Below are 6000 nucleotides of genomic sequence, written 5' to 3'. Positions count from 1 at the left end.
TCCGTTTTTTTCATGAGCCCTGCTATGCAAGCGTTTGAAAGGGGTGTAAGGGTCAACTTGTTAGGTGCGATTTGCCGGTGTGAGAGCGATGGTGGAATCAGCACAAATGAGCAACATATAGTTGTAAACAATCATAACAAAAGCCGGACTGCCAGGATCGTCTTGCTCCACCGCTGGCTGGTCCTTGTACCGCTCTGAGTGTAGGCGTTACATTCTCGGCCGGTTGATTTATTTTTTTCCGCGCAAAATTGAGATGAAAATATGCCAAAATACACACGCTTCGTTGGGTAATACGTTAGTTGTGTTAGTTCCAGAATCGAGGCATCGGGTGAAGAAAGGGCATTTCTTGGTTGCGGTGTTTCAGAATCTCCAGCGCTAATTTTTATTTTAGAGAAGAAACTATTGGGTGAATTTTCTTAAATTTTACGTTTTCAGTATTGTACAATCATGAAGAATATTCAGTGGAAGTTATGAAAAATTAAATGCATTTGCTTTTATTATAATGGACAAAATGTTAGTGGAGATTTTGAGGCTCCGCGATCAAGAAATGCCCTTTCTGCATCCAGCGCTTCAATTGTGGTGTGATGGTTGAAGCCAGTGACCAATGGAAATCCTTCATAAGTTTCCTGGCGATAGAAGAAGATCTCTACTTTCTGACAAAAGAGGATGGTAAAAAGAATCAGGTAGACAATAGGGTGAAGGTAATCATAATTATGGTGGCATTGATATACATTCGCACACATATATAAAATTTCAAGTTTCAGTGGTGCTTCTTTGTTTGTTCAAAAATAAAACAGAGAAAATTAGGCCAAGTCTGATGTTCCTACACAATTATATGCGTCCGTAACTACCAAATTATGGCCATTGCTGCCGGAAATTTGATCATCTTGACTCTGCTTGGGAAAATTAAGTGCATAACTTTGATCCAATATCTCTCAAAATAATCAAATATGACAAAAAAAATAATAATAAATAAATTCGGATTGGTTGACAACGATACAAGCTTTTTGTACTTCTTCACCTTCATACTTAGACCACGCCTCCTCGCGCAAAAATCGCATGTAATCTCTTCAGAGTTTACTGCTGAAACTCCGATTTCAGTAATTGTAGTTCCTTGGCCTTTCCATATACTCTCAAATTTGTATATGCCCTGAATTTAACGCTCTATCCATCGGTATTCAGACAAGAACTGTAGTGTCTTTGTATTGTTCTGCTTTGTTAGTTTTTTTCTGTTTTTGGTAGTTATGAGTTAAGTTAGGTCATTCAACTATCCTTCAATTTTTAAAATATTGCGCACTTCTTTCTTCCACAAAATATTTTACACCCGTGAGCAACTTGTCGTTTCCCGAACGAAGGAACGTAACTTCATTCCAAGGTTGCCAAATTGACCTCCAACAATTAATTTATTTTACAAAAATAAACCTGTAAATTGACCTCAACAATTAATTTATTTTACAAAAATGTACTTACTCAATTTTCGCCTAATTTTTTTTTATTTTTGTATGAAACCTGGGGAAAGATCAGTGAAACTTCCTGTTGGAAATACCGAAGATTTTCCTGGTGAATACGCAATTTAAAAAAGGAAATTTGGCAACATTTAAATGGAGTTACGTTCTTTCTTGAGGGAAAAGACGAATTTCTTCAGTGGAATCGGACAGTCATGCTGACTCCAAGCGGGAGGACTGCGTAACAAGCTGAGGATGGTTGGAGCCTCCGAGAAAAAGATTATTCGATAAAATGCAGATGTCCTTGAGGTGAGTTTTTCGAGATGTCGAGTCAAAAGAGCCCCCACGAGTCAGCTTGAGCCCAGAAAATAGCACTATTATCATTCAATTCGGTAAAAAACGGCAAGTACTTGGCAACAGAGAAGGAGTCCCAATCCATGCTGCCAGAGCAAGTTACAACGCAGGATTTTTTACGTTTAATAGAATGAGGCCTAAGAGTGATCAGAAATGCAGAGGAAATTTTCAGCCGCGTAAATATTAGCTTTGGTTTAAATGGATTTTATGTGTTTGGAAACCCTTGAGGAGTGACTTCATTGGCGAGACACTGATCTTCCAATATCAGTCTATTCTAGTTCAGTTTTGGTTTTCAACCCTATCGGGGCAGCAATCTTGTTTAGAGAAGACGTGACATTAAAATGATAGTATAAAATAATGTAATGTCCTTCATAAATGAATCAGAGAAAAATTACATGGGCTTTATCAATAACTCATTATGAGTCTCTGTCTAATTATTGGCAAGGTCCAGCTATCAAATTTATGGATTCTAATGTTGATATTAATAATCAAGTTTTTTTATGTTTTATTTTTAATTTTTTTTTTTATAACCACACTATTAATTTTAAACGATTTTGAAATTCGAATAGCTACATCGTGCCTTGCTCCTAATGATTCACCGTGTATTTTTACGCACAAATGGGTGAAATGAATTTGGCTCTCATATGGCGATTGAGTCATACGCGGAGAGAAAGGTCAACACCAAAGTTTGGTTAATACGGGAATTAAAACAAAAAATAACGCAAATCTTTGGTGGAATCTGGGATTTCTCAGTTTCTCCATTGTTTTCTGCGCTAAATTCACCGCATGCTGTACCAAAATCATCTCGAAATTTGGTTTGGTTTGTGTTTTACTCCTATTACAACCATAAGTAATACAAGGACACAACATGCTCATCGGTGTACTTTATTTTGCCTTGATAGCATAAACATGGTGCACAAACGATTCATAGTTTTTCCCACTGTACTTAAATTGTCGTCTTTTCTGGGATGATTGTTGAAGGAAACAACCATAGACTTACAACATCACAACAAATTGATTACATTTTACAATCAGGAACCACTATCTCTGGCTTTTCCATAAAAGCACCTTTCTGCGTAGAGAAACCAATGGCACATTTATTTTTTCTAAAATGAGCCAGAAAAAGTGGTTCCTTATTGCAAAATAAAGTCCAAATAGCGCTGAGCCGCTGAAAGATAAGTCTGTAAGGAGCAGCAGCTCGTCTCCAAATTGAAAACCAAGGAGAAGCAAATACAAAACGGAAGTGACGGATGTACTGTCCATCGAAGAGAAACAGCCTTACAAGTCGCAACCCGGAATGACTCGTAAATAAATTGCAATTAAACATCCAACGAACTAAATAAAAAGGAACAAACGAATCAATATTTCAGAGCCAGGACGGCGCGACGCGGCGCGGCGCGGGCAAACACGGCACCGCGACGCTCATGCTCCAAAAAGCGGCGGCAATTTCCCGCCACAACAGCAGTTCAAAAACCCGGCGCCATTGACGCGAAGCGCCGAAAGGCCGAGCCACAGGTACTCCAGTGTCCGAAAAGAAAACAGAATGATAATATTGTCTAATTTGTTCACATGATAGTGCAATATAAAAATAAAACTCGGCTAAAATAAGTCATAAATAAGATAGCCGAAGAGCGGCTGCGGGCTCGGCATGAGGAGCGCAAAGGAGAGAAGACCCGCCCAAGGCGCGAGGCGGAGAGAGACGCGACTAGGCGCTGATAACTTATGAGATCCAGGACTAATAAATTTATATACGAGCCATGGTTCAAAATTAAGTTTATCATAAATTTCCCCTCTCATTGTGGCGCGGGATTCAGTAGCCACCCCCCTCTCGCTTCTGTATCGCGCGGCCGTCTCTGTCATACGCGTGGGGCGGCCGATGGGGCCGCCTCGCTCTGCCCGCCTCGGTTAAAACCCCGCGGTTGCGTTTATTTACTATGGGAGTTGGGTGGTTTTTGCTTAGCGTCGGAGCGCTGAGCGCCGCCTTTCCCCCTCCACTGGCCTCCACCTGGCGCTGCCCTATACTTTATGGGCTGATACTTTACGAGAGGGGTAAGAGCCGTTCCCCCTATCGCGCCGTCGCGCCCGTAAACCACTTATGCTTTACTGCTTTGAAACTTATCACTATTAAATTTCAGTTTTCTCTAGATAACGCATTTTTTCCCGCTGATAAAGCGATTTCCCCGGGTTCCGTCTTTGATTTGGCTCGCTCGCCGATTGCTCGTTGGTTTTTTTGATTTTTATCCTTCCTCGTTTGTTTTATCACTCTATTAATTTTCTTATCATTTGTGTTTTGTTTTTAGTTTATTTCCGCCCCTTCGTTGTTTTGGTTGATTTTTTGGTTTGTTTCGCTCCCCCCACGTTGTCGCGGTTCCATCGACGGCGGTTCGATTTTTAATTTTATTTCCGTTTTGTAATAATTTATCTGCGTTGTTTTGTTCAGTTCTTCCGATTCCGGCCGTTTGTTTGTCTAAGATTAAACACGACCCAAAGTTATAAACAGTTCTCCGCCGTTGAAGCTCACATGTTGCGTTCTCTTTGAAAGTTGGGTTCGTAAATTTTTGAAATTGTTGTATGCAAAATTTTGGATCAACATCTTTAACACGTGCTTCGCCTGAGACAAGTTCCTGAACCGTTCTTGAAGTAAATAATTGGTGAGTTACTTATTCAATATTAATATACTGAATAATTCGTTTAAAAACGATTGATGTTTCACTGAAAAACATTTGTTTACACAATGCCTATCAGTGAAATCTCAGCGAGCTATGCATCTGTTGGAAGAAAAAACCTTAGCGTGTTACATTTATAAAGGATCAGGACTATTTCAATCATAAAGATAATTCAATTGAATAGCACTCCTTAAATAACTAAACAGTCGAAGTGTCACAGTGAAAATCTGTGCACAGCCTACTTCTAAACTTGTGACCAAAGTGTAATGATCAGCTACACCCAAAATGCCCCTCTCAAATTATACCTACACAAGGTAATAGCTACTTCAATTGAACATTCCTTGCCGTGCTGAAGGAAGTAGAAAAAATGTATGCAATAGGAATGTCAACCCGTACACTATATTCAAATTTACGAGCAAAATTAGATATCAGCTTTGTAATCGATACTACATGTGGGAAATTTACTGTGTGTTTTCGGGCGGCACAAGTCGAGTCTAGTCTATTCAATTAGAGAGATACGTTGTAATAATCATACTTAATGCCTCTCAAATTAATGCATATTTGATTGAGAATAACTCAGATACCACGATAAGAGGCAAGTTAATGGATGAGATGCAAAGCTCGGTGCTGCTTTGGTAGCTTTAACCTCATTTGTTACTGCAATGTAATGATCGGCAGATTTCTGCTCTCAGTAATTACTTTCGCGTTTTTCTATCCTTTGGGCTCAAAAATTGAGTATACCTTCATTGAAAAAATTTCTGAGGTTAATTATTTACCTTTTCTCAATGGAGTTATTGAAAGGTTCGATATTATCATGCATCGTCAATATTCTCATTATGTTTAAGCTCACTTAAAATATCAGTAAAATTTTGTAACAGATAGTACATGTTCATAGTCGTTATCGAGAGTGTTTTAAATTTTTCACAAACTATGGTGGTATCCTGAGGGAAGAGGTTTTACAGCGCAAGATGTAGCTGGCAGCATTGCGGTGCTAAATCAATACTCATACACCCAATTAACACGGCACTGAACAGAGCATTCTTTCTAAAAGCAATCTTAACCGCTTAGCTCAACCCCAGCCGAATACGGGATTCTCTTGCTAAATATGTGAAGTAAATTCTGCCACAATGTATCTATGATAAGAATCAACCTTCAAATCCCTGAAATGATATCGCCGGTTTTTGTTTTGAATCGGATAGGTTGTATTAATTATTGTCCCTTACAATTCATAGACAGGACCCGTCCTAAAATAAAGTGCTTTTTATGCACAGTGATTAATATGAATAGTGTCAAAAAGTCAACGAAAGTATTATTTTTTTCGCGTGAAAGACTCCACATTAGTATTTTGTATGTAAACAATCAAATATTAAGGACCGTGTCATTAGACCTAATGGCTCCAGTTGCATATTCCTCCATACCTACGCTTCAAATTCAGTAATAGCCATGGAAATCGTACTATGGTGGTAATGTATCTCCACTCTGGTGGATGTCTTCTCCTGCTCTTATCTTGCACTTATGTTTTATTTGAAAGAAAT

At 38.9% G+C, this 6000-nt stretch overlaps 1 protein-coding gene across 4 annotated transcripts in view; it reads left to right on the top strand.

Moving 5' to 3' along the window:
• Positions 1–3869: 3869 nt before the first annotated feature.
• The window catches only part of Antp (homeotic protein antennapedia), a 395272-nt gene continuing 393141 nt past the window's right edge, over positions 3870–6000 (top strand). For 2 of the 4 annotated variants that reach the window (XM_072303373.1, XM_072303372.1), the window contains exon 1: positions 3870–4450. The gene's annotated coding sequence lies outside the window, so the exon portion shown is untranslated. The remainder of the gene's footprint in view (positions 4451–6000) is intronic. The other 2 variants (XM_072303368.1, XM_019052870.2) reach the window with 2 other exon arrangements.

Source organism: Bemisia tabaci, chromosome 8 (genome assembly GCF_918797505.1).
Source record: "Bemisia tabaci chromosome 8, PGI_BMITA_v3".
Classification (NCBI taxonomy): Eukaryota; Metazoa; Arthropoda; class Insecta; order Hemiptera; family Aleyrodidae; genus Bemisia; species Bemisia tabaci.
The sequence above is the reverse complement of the archived record's forward strand: the minus strand, read 5'-3'. Positions and strand labels throughout refer to the sequence as shown.